The sequence below is a fragment of the Egretta garzetta genome, unplaced genomic scaffold (assembly GCF_000687185.1).
Source record: "Egretta garzetta isolate BGI_Z169 unplaced genomic scaffold, ASM68718v1 scaffold245, whole genome shotgun sequence".
Classification (NCBI taxonomy): Eukaryota; Metazoa; Chordata; class Aves; order Pelecaniformes; family Ardeidae; genus Egretta; species Egretta garzetta.
In genome coordinates this window covers 1,371,936-1,385,645 of record NW_009259721.1, presented here as the reverse complement: position 1 = coordinate 1,385,645, position 13,710 = coordinate 1,371,936, and the positions used below count along the sequence as shown (strand labels likewise).

General features: G+C 46.9%; 1 protein-coding gene across 1 annotated transcript in view; it reads left to right on the top strand.

Annotated features, from left to right (window-relative positions):
* The window catches only part of RAP1A (RAP1A, member of RAS oncogene family), a 41,386-nt gene that overhangs the window by 678 nt on the left and 26,998 nt on the right, over window positions 1-13,710 (top strand). The window lies entirely within an intron of this gene.

The window sequence follows — 13,710 nt, the reverse complement described above, 5'->3', positions numbered from 1 at the left end:
GCAGCCTGAGCAAAACTTTTTTTTTTTTTTAGGATAATATGGGAGATTTCCTATTTTATCATTTTCCTTTCATTTCTGCTGAGCCAGGTGAAGGTTAAACATCAAGCACTTGGTAGCTTTGTGTGTTTGATTCTGCAGAATCGGATTCAAGAGAGGCTGAACTTCTAAAACTTGGTCAAGTCCTGGGGTTGTGTTTGGATTTTTTTTTGGGGGGGGCCTTGTTTTGGGGTGAGTTTTGGTTTGGGTGGGGTGTTTTTGTTTTTGTTTTTGGGTTTTTTTTTTGCAGAGGAGATAGTGGGGGTGGTGGTTAGAGTACAGCCTGAATTCATTTTATGCTGAGCTCTGAAGTAGTTATTGATTTGCTCGTATTCTTTTATTGAATAGCTAATAGGAAATTAAACAGAATTTTAATGACAGCATCTTCTTAAAGGGGTGCTCATAAATCCCAGGGTCAAATTTTCACTTAAGCATTTGTGTTTGCGCTTTGCAAAAGCTTCTGATCCTGCACACATGACACCTGATGGCTGAGATCAGTCAGGATGTTGGGAAGTTGGAAAGCAAAGTTAATCTTGCTGAGCAGCCTTGTTTGATCCGGTCTGTCTCGTTCAGATGCGAAAACTTGTGTGCGGTGTTTCGTTTTATTCACTGCAGGACTGAAGACTGGTGGCAGCCAGGATTTGAGATTATTTGGGCTCCTAGGCTGCTCTCTGGATATAAATTACTGCCCTAACAAGTTCACCTCTCAAGCAGGTTTCTCCTTGGATCACATCCTAGCAGCAGTGAGGACGGAGAGGGTGAAGGAGGACCTGGCTTTTTGCTCATAAAGCACAGGTTGGAAGGAGACTGCAGTGGTAGTGGCTCGTGGCTGTTCTCCAGCAGACTGGGAATACAGTGTGCTTTCCACTGCTAGTGATGCAAATATAACCAAGTTCAGTGTATTTCGGTTAATAGAAATGGTTAAATAGAGCGTAAAGTTGTGAAGAGGAACTTATTTCAATCCGACATACCCAAGTGAGAGATTGCATTAGGCGGTCCAGGCAGAGAGGTGCCATTTGTATGGGTAAAAGACGTCCCAGAATGGTTGATTTTTATTTTTTAAAGCCACACAGTTAGAAGTAGTGGTAGGTTATTCATCCTCGGCAGTTGTACAATAAGATTAGAGCTCTAGGCAAGTCATAAATTTAACTCCTTTGCTTTCCTATTGTTGAATTTTTATTGTTGAGCATTCAAGAACACTTGGAAGCACGAACCGAGTAGGAGTCTGAACTGATTCAGTTTAGTGTCTCCAACACTAATATTAGAATGAATAAAAATCTGTGTTGGTTAAATGAAGAACTGTTGATATAATATACCAGAAGAGAAAGGATGAAAATAAGTGTGAAGAGGATATACTTTCATTAATAGCTTCTGAGTAAGAAGGATATTAAAAAAGAATTATCTACTGTGAGGTATCTGTGGGTACAGTTTTTATACAAATGTATTGAAATAGAAATAACCTTTGATTAGCCTGCATATGTACTTGCAAATTACACGTTGAAAGAATAGTATCCAGCCATAGGACGTTAAATCCGTATCTCAGTGTTGCTTTTGGCTTTCTTCGCTAGAAGTCCTGTACCACCCAGGAAGGTTATTGCAGGCATGATGACTTATTTAAATATTCTTTGATAGCCCAACCCAAATGTAGTTTAGATGTGCGTTTGAGACAAGCCTGTGTTTGAAGTGACTTGGCGTGAGGTGGTTGTGCCCTGGTCTTAGCTCGATGATCGGTTCTGCCCCAAAGTGCCCCCCACTCTCTGCCTTTACTGCCTGCATTTTGCCATCCCCATGGGCTCCGGGGAGGTCCCAGCTGCCGGGATGGAGCCGCCTCGGCAGGGAGTTTGCACCTTTAGGGATGGGTCACGCAGGGAGCAGAAAATAAATGAAGGGTTTGAACTCCACGTGTGACGTTACACAAACAGGCTGAAGTTTGGCCAGATGTTCCTCCCGACTGAGTCTCTGGAGAACAGTCCTATATCAAAAGTACCACAGATTCCTTGGATGCATCTAGTTTTTTTTTCTTTCAGGATAGAACATTTCAGTTGGGAGGGATCTACAATGATCATCCAGTCCAACTTTCTCCTTAAGGTTTCTTGATGTATCCGTAAACAAGCTCTCCAGAATGCATGGTTTCTTTTGATTTATAAAATAGACAGGATTTGAGAGTAAATGCTGGTTTTCCTAGCCGTACCTTTGAGGTTTTTAAAAACACAAATTCTGTGCTTTTTAAGGTTGCTGTTTAGCTAGCGGAGCTGGCGTTCAGCACACCGTTTGTTCCGGAAATGTAAGATTTTTAGGAGAAACCTGATTATAGCATGTAAAAATGATGTTTAAGTTGTGTTTCATGGAGTGTCACCAGGATTGAAAGCAACTACAAGATTAAATGGCTTTCACATAAGCTCTGAGGGTCCAGCTGAGTGTGCTCGGAGTTGATTTGCTTTTCCTCGGGTGTCAGAGCAGGCTGTGAAAAAGCATCCTCCAAGGTCAAGAGTGGGTTTGTGGGGTGACAGTCCTGAGGGCAGGGTGGGTAACTTAAGGTTCTGTAGGCAGTGTCTTCCACGTGCAAAAATAATTTTTTTTTTCAAACGGTATGTGGTGTATGATGCATAAAGTGGATGTTTCATGCCTGGTAAGATCAGTTTAGCTCACAGTGTTGGAAGCAAAGGAAATTGAGAATGTTTGACAAAAGCTGTTCGTGGGTGAGCGAGGTGGGTTCTTAAACCTCGGGGGCCGAGTTTGGTTTTCCCTCGGCATCCACGGATGCGTCACCAAGCGACTGACCCTGCCTGTGTCCTGCAGCCTGCCACGCTGAGGGGCCAGGAGGCCATGAGACAAGGGGCAGCGAGGGACATTCCAGTCCAGGCAAGGGCGGACTGTTCCCGTGGGAGTGGTTAAGCGCTGGAACAGGCTGCCCGGGACCTTTTGGAGTCTCTGTCATACGTAGAACTTGCCTGGGCAAGGTCTTGAGTGACCTGGTCTGACTTTGAAGCTAGCCCGGTTTGGAGCAGGGGGTTGTGGCAGTGACCTTTGGTGATCCATTGCAATCTGGATCGCCCCCCGTTTCCTTCCGTTTACGTGACACGGTTGTGTTGCCTGCTAGAGTAGCGAGAGGCGGCGCGAGCTCCAGCGGCCAGAGCTTCAGCTGTGGTTCCACGGTCACTAAACGCGGTCTCACAGCCCGGCGTCCCCCTTGCGCCGATACTTGTGTTCTTAGATGCTGAGGTGACTCGGGGAGCTTAGCTAGCTGAAAGCTGAGCTAGTCCCAAAAATATAGACGTAGTTTTCAACCTGATCTCTTCTTGCTCTGACTCACGGTGTGGTTGTGCAAGTACCACTGCTGGTAGAAGGAGGGAGTTGTGGAGGGAACGAGAAACTGCAGCTCCTGACTACATCTGACTTGGGGCAGCCTCCTTGGTTGGTCTTGGGCTGGGACCTGTAGTAGAGGGGCTGGGACCTGTAGTAGAGGCAATGTGGTGGCCATCGGCTTTGCCTGTTACGGTCTGGAAAGAGCATGACCTGCGGCTTATTCTGGATGGTGGATGAAGAGGTGACTGTTTGCTCTCTGGCCTCGGCAGTAATGTGCTGTTATTTGCAAGGAACAGCCTGCATTTATGGGAATTTATGTCAAGCTGCCTTTCTGTTGTGACAAATTTAGGGTCTTCACTGCTTGTTTTTCAGTTGGCTTTGCTTGTTGTGTTGGTGACTGTTAAGACATCATCCGTGAGTTGGTTTTGCACGTCTGCTGGCCATCCGAAACCGTTTGGAGCTGAATGGCTCGTTATTGGGAGCTTTCTGTTCTTCCCTGTGATAGTGATAATTTTGTTAATTAAAGTCTATTTTCTGAGCCGCCTTCTGAAGAAAGAGGAGCGCGGGGGAAGCTGTAGGGACCCAGTGACAGCGGGGTGGCAGCCAGGACACAGTTTGTGCCCGCTCAGCCCTCGGTGCCTGCTGTTTACGCTGAAGCGCTCTGCTCTGGTCCTGGACCTCCTGATGCCGTTTCACTTCCCGGTTTGGTATGAAACAAGGTTGGATCTCCAAAGCTCTGAGCAGGACAGAAACTGGTTACCGAGAGATCGCTTCTCCCCTTGCAAATACTGCAGTAATTAAGGTTGTCTACAGTAGTCCATTTAACGATATTAAAATGAAGAGGCTGTGGGAAGATGGGTGGTGTTCAAGGAGGAGGCGCCGGGTGTTGCATTCCTGATCAGAAATGGTGTGCTTGAACTTAAGCTGCGTTCATCTGCTGCGGGAAGGTCCTTTGAGGCGTGCGGGGGAAGAAATGGGACACCAGAAACCTTCCCTAATTTTGATCACCAATCATTCCGGGGTTTATAACTTCTGTATCTGGAGATCACACTCACAGCACGGGTAGTAGCCAGTACCTCTAATTAAAGCTGAGATTAAAGGCTGTGGTGTTTGTGTTTCTCCTCTGACCATAGTGCACCGGGCACAGCCAAGCCCTGTTCTCGCCCCGTCAGCCGGCTGGAGCAGGTAGGGTCGCTCTGCGCCTCTGCATGCGGCCGCGCGAAGCCGCTGGCTTGCGGTGGGTGACTGCTCCGCGCCGCCAGTGGCCCAGCAGTTTTTTTTTTTTTTTTTTTTTTTTTTGATTGAGAAATCCAGATGCTGACAAAAGCGGACCTTGGTATGTTTTGAAAACTGCTGGTCGTTTTTCTTTTGAGGAACAAAATCCTTTATCTGGGGGGAAAGTCTGACCCTCCCCAGGGCTTCTATAACGGGGAAGAAGCAGGTAACATAGGGCAAACAGCAAAAAAAGAAGCTCTGGGGCTGCTTGCAGCCCAGGGCTGCAGGTGGTTGGCTTGGCTTTCTCGCTCTTCTCACCGAAAATACGGGGAGCCAGGCAATAGCACTCCCTGTTGAGCAGGCGGCCTGAGTCACTGTGCCTTGTTATTTATTTTGGATACTGATAAGATGGGAAGTGTTTCAATTCATCTGGGGCACTGAAACAAGAGGTCTGGATGCATCCGCAGCAGTGGCCGTGTTACAGCTGAAACAGATCTTTATTAATCGCTGAAATCGCAGTCAGAAATGCACGCTGCCCTGGGGCTCCGTGCGCTCGTGTAAGGAGTAGGGCGAGCATTTCTGTAACAGGTAATTGTCACCCTGTCAAAAGTTACTGGAAGAGGCTGCTTTTTGGGAATACAGCGTAAGTAGTAGTGCCCAGCGTGTTTGTCAGGCGGCTGCGTTGCGCAAGCGCTGCTTGCTGGAGCGTCGCAGAACAGGCAGTGGTGTGTCCTGGTGAGTGGCTGGAACCACAAATTCAAGGCTGGCCTGGAATGTTTGGGGTTTTTTTTTTGTTGAACTATTTGTTGGGTCCAACAGTGTTGTGTTCTGGAGTGTTCTAATACTGAAAAAATTCGAATTCGTCATATGTAAATTAGGGTATTGCGTGTGAACTCATGGCTATGAAATCTGCTCTTTAAAAGATCGGAGCGTCCCCGGCTCTCGCTGGCTGTGGCTGTAGTTGTGAGCTCTCCGTGCCTCTAGGAGTAAGACCGCTATTAGGTTTTGTCCAAGTAAATAATCCATGTGGAATCGGGCATCCCACGTTTGTAACACGTTAGTTGGAAACAGACCCTTGCTCTGGAAAGCAGCGGGCGTGCAGGAGGAGCGGTTCGGCTGGACGTAGTGGTTGCAGTGCCCTTTATGTTGCTTTTTATTTAATGTTCTTCTCTCTAATGCAAATAAACTTGAAGTTGTAGGGAGGGGCTGCTGAGAAGAGGAGAACTTGCATTACAGACAGCTGACATGCAGAATACCTCTTTCTATGCCACCTACCACGTGATGGTTTCAAGTAAATAATAGGTCACTGGGTGAGGTTATTTTGGGTGCAATTCTCCTTTTTGCCCAAAGCAGTCCCATTCCAGCACATCTTGCTTTACCCTGAGATTTGATGTGTTAGTGCTGGGCTGGTAACTGTTCCTGGGGATTGGGCCTGAAGAACAGAAACCTTGATGGATTTATGGAATAAATACCAGTGAAGATAAAAGAAATTTAGCCAGTTGTTGCTTTCTGCTTTGGGTTATAACACTAATTGTAGTTGAAAACATTAAGATTAAAGATACAAATGAAAACGGTTCCAGACAGCCTTTCTCATGAAATATTCATGCATTTAGAGCTTTTAAGTCATCAGATCTCTTATAAAGTCATAGGGATTACAGCATTTTACGGCTTTGTCTTGTTTTATGACTACTCTGCATTGGCATATTGATCACTAGAATGCACTTGGATTTCGAATAAAGCTTTTTCAGGAATCTCATTTAAAATGATCAAATAGATGTTTTAATGCTTCAGGGCACTTTCCTCAGTGGTGTGATTCCGAGAAAGCGGGTCTTTCCCTTTTTTCTGTGATTTCAGTATGTTGTAGCCTCCCCTAGATGAACTGTTTGCTCGAAGCCCTCGTCATGGATGCGGCACCAGGTACGAGTCGACGTAGCACTGAAGCACGCTGGAGCCGGGCGGCAGGGCAGCTGAGCGTGGCGTCAGCAGGTGACAGAAAAACTTGCTCAGGTCTGCAGAGCCGAGAGGCTGAAACTTCTTTTATTGCCCTTTCCGTGCCAAGTTCATAGTAGCTGCATCTGTATGGGCAGAAGTTTAAAAAAGTTCCTAGATCTATTTTAAAAGCAGTGGCGGTAGTGCCCGTGCATTTGTATGGCTGATGTTGTAGAGTTACTCTAGCAAAAACAGTTGAATGGGAGTTTTAACGACCGTGGATGGGTGTCCTAACCAAAACGGAAAGCCCAGAAATTGCAGGTAATGGCAATGAACATTCAAATGAAGTGTGGTGTGTTCTAGCTCTTGCTCAGAGTGCAGAACTGACTGTCTCCAAGCCCTACGTTGAACAAATTTGCATACTAACGTGGGAGAGATGGTTTTCCTATTGCCCTACATCTTATCATTTCAAAGACACATTTAAAAAAAAAAACACAACTTTTTTTGTTCCTGTTTGAATACTGTTTGTGAGGTGGAGGGGCAGAACTGGCCGATGCCACCGGTGCTTGCCTCGTTTGCTGCTGAAGGATGCGTCCTCCCTTCCCTGTGCGTCAAACACAGCATCTCTTTTTCTGGGAGCAGGAGTCCGACTGCCTGTGGGGTTTTGTTGTTGTTGTTTAAAGACAGCTGTATAATAAATCTGTTTTGGTTGTAATCAAGCTTGACCTACAAATACTGAAATGGCTCATATAAAACCAATTTAAATTATCAGAGCTATTTCCTTTAGGGGTTAGCGTCACCTTTTATTTTCCATAAAGGAAATTCCAGCATGAATTGTCCAAGTAGCTTTGCCCTTTTAAGCCTGGCAGGTTCAGGAGGATTTAAAAACTTCAGAGAACCCCCCATGCAGCGGTCGGATCTGCCAGCCGTTTGGTTCTCCACCCTCCTGGCCTGGAAGTTCTTGCTGCGATGCCCTTCAGGCTCCATCACGAAGTGTTAGTAACACTTTTGAATATTCCTTCAGTTAAAATCTTCACGTAGAAGAAAATGTCATTTTTGCTGTAGGAGAAAATTCAGTTCCCACCCCCCTCTGCCCTTGGGTTCCAGGCAGCAGCATTAAGGGACTGAGCTAAATACTGAAGGATTAAGAACCATATTCAATAACTTCATTTCATTATCAAAAGTAATGAAACTGTTACTTTTTCTCTATTTAAAGTTAATTTTGTACATTAACTTACTGCTGTTCAGGTTCCTATCAAGCCTTACAATTTGCCGCGAAAACATTTCAAGAGGTGCAGTTCTACTTTACAGTGCTAAAATACACCCATCCCTAACTGTATTTAGGCACTCGTTGCGTGGATACTCATTGCTGTAGGGGGTTTACTTAAACTGATAAACAATGTAGTATTAATAAGTGGCCATATGGTAAGTGGGGCTTTTCATTCAAAAAATCATTGTTAAAACAGGCGTTTAATTAGCCACAGTTGCGTGGGAACAGTAGGTGTTGTGGTTGCTTGTAGCTGACGCACGCTAAACAGTAAAATATTTTTAAGGCAGTGAAAATCTCTGGACTGCATATGCAAACCTGACCTTTAGATCGGTCTGCGTGGCCAAATCCAGTGTATACGCACAAGCTGATTATTGCAGCTTTGCTGGTAAGGTTTAAAGAATCTTAATATTTTGGGAATTTGTAAGTTAGCCCAGCCTCCTGAAAAGCTGGGCAGCGGTCCATGCTAACAGGCGACGCGTTTGTAGAGGCTTAATATTGGAATTTATCACGGATGGGTAGAAATACTTCTGAAGAGCAGTTTAAACCTCTACAATTTTTTCAAGACGTTTCAAAGAAGCCCCAGTCGGGAGGAAGCCGTATTGGTTTCTCCATCAAAGATTCGATGCTGGAGACTGGATGAGGATAAACCGTCTTCCAGCCCCCCGCAGTGACCAGTGCCTGGGCTTTGTGACTGGGGTCTGGTCACTCGTACTGCAGAAATAAAACCATTAAAGTGCAAGCTGAAATTGCAGTGGCAACCTATCTACCTCATGTCACTTATTTACTCTAATCATATCAACCAGGAAGAACACAGTTAAGAACGTTGCCAAGCTACTATCAGCACAACAAATTATTCTTACCAAGTATAGTGTCGTTGGTGTTTTGCTATGATTGAACCTCCTAGAGTCTGTCTGGAATTCAGTCTGTGTTAAAAAAGGTCAGAACACTTTCCACTAAAGAAAATGGAGGAAGAAAATCTGTAGGACTTAAAAATGAGTGGCAAGTTGTGGATGTGGTAGACAACAGATGGAGGAAGTCCCATGAACGGCTTCTCCACCTAACGTTTGTGCCCTTGATCATTTACATGTTTTGCTGATGGGGAGGGGGGAAAGGAAGTATTTTTTCTTTTCTTCTGAAGAAGCTGTTGAGAACTCCTCTGAATTGTGTAGACCTTTCTGCTGAAATACTCAAGTAGCTCTGGAAGAGGAGAAATGGCCGGGTGCGACCGCGGGGTTGCTTGGGCAGACGTCTGCTCCGCCGGCCGGCTGCTGCACCGGCGTTAGCTGCGTGATTCATCGCCCTGCTCTTCCCACAATGCGGCCGCACAAGAATTCCTTGTTAAACTGTTCTATATGTGTCATTGAGACAAGTCTGTTTTCTCCTACACCTGCACCGGTTGGGTGGGTGCCTTTCCCTCCCGTTTGCAGACCGGCGCTGAGTTTGCAGCAGTGCTGCAGTCCGTTCGGCGGGACCGGCTCCAGGGAGTGACGTAGCCTTGTGTTCTAATTCGGGGATGCAGCGTGTGTTGGGCTTTGAGTTTTGCTTCTGGCTTCCTTTCCCCTGTCTTTGTCTGTCTGGCACACGGCCCTAGCGACTTTTTGCAAATGCAGACCGATAGGACAAGAAATAAATTAGCCGTTTCAGCGTGGCAAGCTTTAGCTGCCCAAGGTGCTTGTTCCTGCCTGGCGTGCTTCTGTAGCAAAGCAATTTAAAATGAGTAAGTAGGAAGTCACTGCCATAGAAGTTAACCTTGTGATGTTTAAAATTGCAAGTTCAGCGTGACGCTGGTTGCAGAAAAGGTTACCGGCTGGGGAAGATCAGTCTCAAAATGTTTGTCCTTAAAAATCATTTCTTCAAATGACAGAATTATCGCTGTTTTTACAGAAGTTTGTTTGGCTGGTGCACGCATGTGAGCCGTAGTTGGTTTGCCCCAAGCTCCGTTCAGCACGGCGCTGGAGTCGCCAAGGGCAGCTCTTGCTGGAGGACTTTGCTCTTAGCCCAGGCTCTTACGGCTTGGCCCTGCATCAGTACCCTTCAGGATACGCTGCGGGAGGTGTGGAATTATGCAGAAACTGGCAATTTGGATGTGGTTCGGAGGCGCACAGGGCCGGGACTTGAGTTTTTGAGAATGGATCCATGCAAGACGGCCGGTCTCTCGCCTTTTCCGGTTGAACACTTCAAGTAACGCCCCCGAGCGATGCTGTTTCTCTCTCCTGTTCTCAGATACCTGTTTGCTTATTTGGCTTGTCACGAGCTTTATTTTTCATGTGTGCTTCTCGCTGTGGTGTCTTGTTTTTATCTAGTGCTTCAAAACCAAAAGAAGAATGTATATAGATTTAAATTTCTGAATTGTGCTTGCCTTTCACTTGGACGAGGTATGCTGGTAAAATGTTGCTGCCTTCTTGTTTGTAAATTGATGAATTATCGGCGAAAGTTCTCGTTTAGAATGTTAGAATGTCACAGTATCGAGCTGTGGTTATGCTTTTCACTCATCGCGGTGGATTCAGTTTATAGTTACTTTATCAAAATGCTTTTTAGCACGGTAGTGGTTCAGGATTAGATTCAATTCCCAAGTCTTACTGTAGGGAATTGGAACTCACTTGCGAGTTGCTTCAGTTTTTCGGCATACGTAGGCGTCTCCTGAGGAGTGCGTGTGCTTCTGGATGTCCAAAATACCTGCTTAATAATGCCCAAGTCACCGAAGTATAAAATAGGTTGATTAGGTAATGTAAACTCCTGCCTGGAACCAAAATGTTTGCCTTGTTCTTACAAGAAATAACCCCGGTTTTGGCATGCATTGAGTTCAGGAGAACAAAAGCAGATGAACCTAGAGGGACTGGATGCCTGCGGCAGCCAGCAACACTCGCAGCTGGGAGGGACTCGTCCCACGGCACGGTCGTGCATGTGGCCGGGCACTTGTTGCCTTGATTTGTGTTGGATTTGATGCTGAAAGCAGTCCGTGGAAATGGTAGTGGTTTTGCTGTTAAAACTGTAAAATTGAGGGTGAGATTCCCACCATAATGTCTAAAAGATGTATGCAATCATATAATGCTAATATATAAAATCCGTTTACTTGGGTGTCAGATACTGCGGTTAGAATGAGCAATAAAAGGCAGGCTCTGAAGATTGTGTGAATGGAAGTTTGTCAAACTGTAAAGTCACGCGGAAGCGCAGCTTTCTGCTTAGTCTTGTCTTTTTTTTCTTTTTTTTTCTTTTTTTTTTTTTTTCTTTTTCTGACGTTGAAGGCCGCAGGAAAGGCGGAGGAGGTTTTCTGTGTACCCTAAAGACACGGAGATTGACTGCCTCGGGGAAGGGAAAGGGACTTGGCAAGTGAGTCCATGGCAGTGATTTTTATTATTAAAGTAAATTCTGTGCTAATGAACAGGGTAAGTCTATGGCGGTGTTTGTCTCGCTGCTTTTTAGGGGAGGTGTCTGTTAATTAATGGTGCAATTTGCAGACAAACAGCCTTTCATTTCATCCCTCTTCCCGCCACGTTTCCGTAGGTCGCGTGTAACAATTGCGTAATTGTTGACAGCTTTGATTAATATTAGGGAAGTATTTAATGCGCTTTCGACTTCATTGAGTAATTTAATATCTAAGAACACGGTGTATAACAAATAACTAATTAGGGAGCAGATGGCGAGTGGAGCTGTCGCTCGGCAGTGCCGGGGCCGGGCGGCCGAACCGGCGCGGTGCCGCTGGCAGTTTGCAGCCCACGCCTTGGCAAGTGCTGGTCCGCGGGGAAGCCAAGGGTAGAGCCCCGGCTCTGGGTTTCCAGCCTTCCCTGCTGCGTCCTTCCTCCTGCTTGCTTGGGGGGGTTTGTGATGGAGGGGATCTGTCAGGTTGAGGGTGATTTTGATCATTGTAAATCTTTTCCTATGCAGAAGTGCTGGGTTTGAGTTTGTTTGGCAAACACATCTCGGAGTAGCAAAAGGGGTTTGGGTGGGTATCGAGCACACGGCTAGGAGTAATGAAGGGATTTTGGTGGGTATTGAGCAATGTTTAGTAGCCACTCTTGGAAAAAAAATCCACCCCTTTTCATGGCCTAGTTTATAGTAACTTCAAAAACTGGCATGAAGAACATTTACAAGTTCAAAATTAAACACATTTGTTTATAGTAGCCGTGATTCAGTATTTAACTTCCAGGGTAAAAATAACTGAGACGTGTGGCTGTAACGTCCCAAGAATCTGCCCCTCTTTCGGGGGAATGGGAAAGCGATGGCCACTGGGGTAGCGCGGCCGGCCCGAGCCGGGAGGTGCTGGAGGTCACGCAGACATCTGCGTGTTTCTCTCCCAAATCCATAAAATGCTGACAGCACATTTCCCCTTGGAAATGTTAAATATTTTGGTTTCCGCATGTCAAAATCAAACCGCTAGGAAAAGGGAGGCGTGGGTGATGAGCGAGCCAGCGCTCAGAAGGAGGTTATTCTCTTTTCTTTTTTTTTTTTTTTCTTCTTTTTTCTTTCCCTTCCCTAAGGCCAGGTGAGCGGTGCTTGCTCCCTGCCCCTCTCTCTATCCCAGGGCACCGTGGTCCATCTTCCCGGGGAACAGCAAGAGAGCAGAACACGTGGCAGGTTGCCGGTGCACGTGGCTGTAGAAGCTGCACCTTGAGAGGCCGTTTCGCCTTGTCTCGAGGAACTGGCGCTTGCGGTTTGGCGTCTGCTCGTTCGGTGCCTTGCTTTTTTCTGGTCCCTTTCTCTCACCCTTTTTTACAGCAGGGCTGTGCTTCCTGAGCAGAGATACAGCCTGCACTGATGAGCCGTCGCCGGTCTTCAGTCCCGTAGCTGAGACTGTGTCTGCGCTTTCCCTAAACCCCCCCTGTTTTCAGGTGTGTATACGTTGGATCCAAGCAAATACTTGCAGCAAGAGCTGCCTGAATGAGCTCTGCTTTGCTGTAGTCTCAATTCCTATTATATTTGGCAAAATATTTGACAAGGATTATGACAACTTCATTATCTGTCTCTGCAGCGTTTTGATTTCTGTGGTTCCAGGGTGGCCCAGGCCCGTGGCTCTGGAGTGTTGGACGCAGAGCTGTTAAAAAAAAAAAAAAAAAATACTTTGAGAAAACGAATTACCAGTTTTTCATTCAAACCTCCTACGAATCCAGTGTTAAAAGGGGAACAACTGCTTCTTTTATCCCTTGGAAGCTTTCCAAAATGCGCTTGGGAAGAGCCGGGAGCCACGTAAAGCCAGACGGTCTCATCTGGGGCTTGAAGGACCAGGGGCGCTTTCCAAGGGCCTGTCCAGCCGTGCCCCCGCAGCGCTGGCACCGCAGGGCGAGCCTGGGTCGTGTCCTGCCCTGCCTGCCGATCGGGAAATGCCACCTCGTTTGTCACCTCTACTTAGGTGGGCAAAGCCTGCGAGCAGGATGGGACCCTGCTGCCTGGGCTCTCGGTGACGGATGGTGGGTGCCCATCCATGTTCAGGGTAGGTCTGTGCTTCCCGGGCTGCAGGCTCAGGAGTCGGCGGGCGCTGGTCTCCACCCTGGGCAGGGGTGGGGGAGCCAGAACCAGGGTTGGCAAGGAAAAGCAAAATACGAGGCTTCCTGCGATGCAGCGCTTGCTTGGCAGACGTATCTATGGATGTTGGCCTGCTGCTCCAAAATCAGGGAGAAACATGGGGCTGTAGGCTTTTGGTGGTGAACGGAGACTTTGGGGTAGCTGGCGCTGGACCTGCAAAAGGCCGAAGGCAGAGGACCCTTCGCCTGCCATAGCAGCAGGGTATGATGGCTGTGTGCTGCTCAAGTTCGGTCTTGCTGATCAAAGGATTGTGATACCACAAGCATTGAAGTCTTTTGAAGCAGGTGGACAAGGAGCCAGCAGGGGGACGGTGGCGCTGGGACTTGTCCCCTGCTCTCGAGGACCGACGCGATGCTGCGTCCCCTGTTCGGGTGCACCTCCATGCTCTCCCCTCCGCCCTTTTCTTTTTTTTCGTGGCTTTTTTTGGGCCTTTT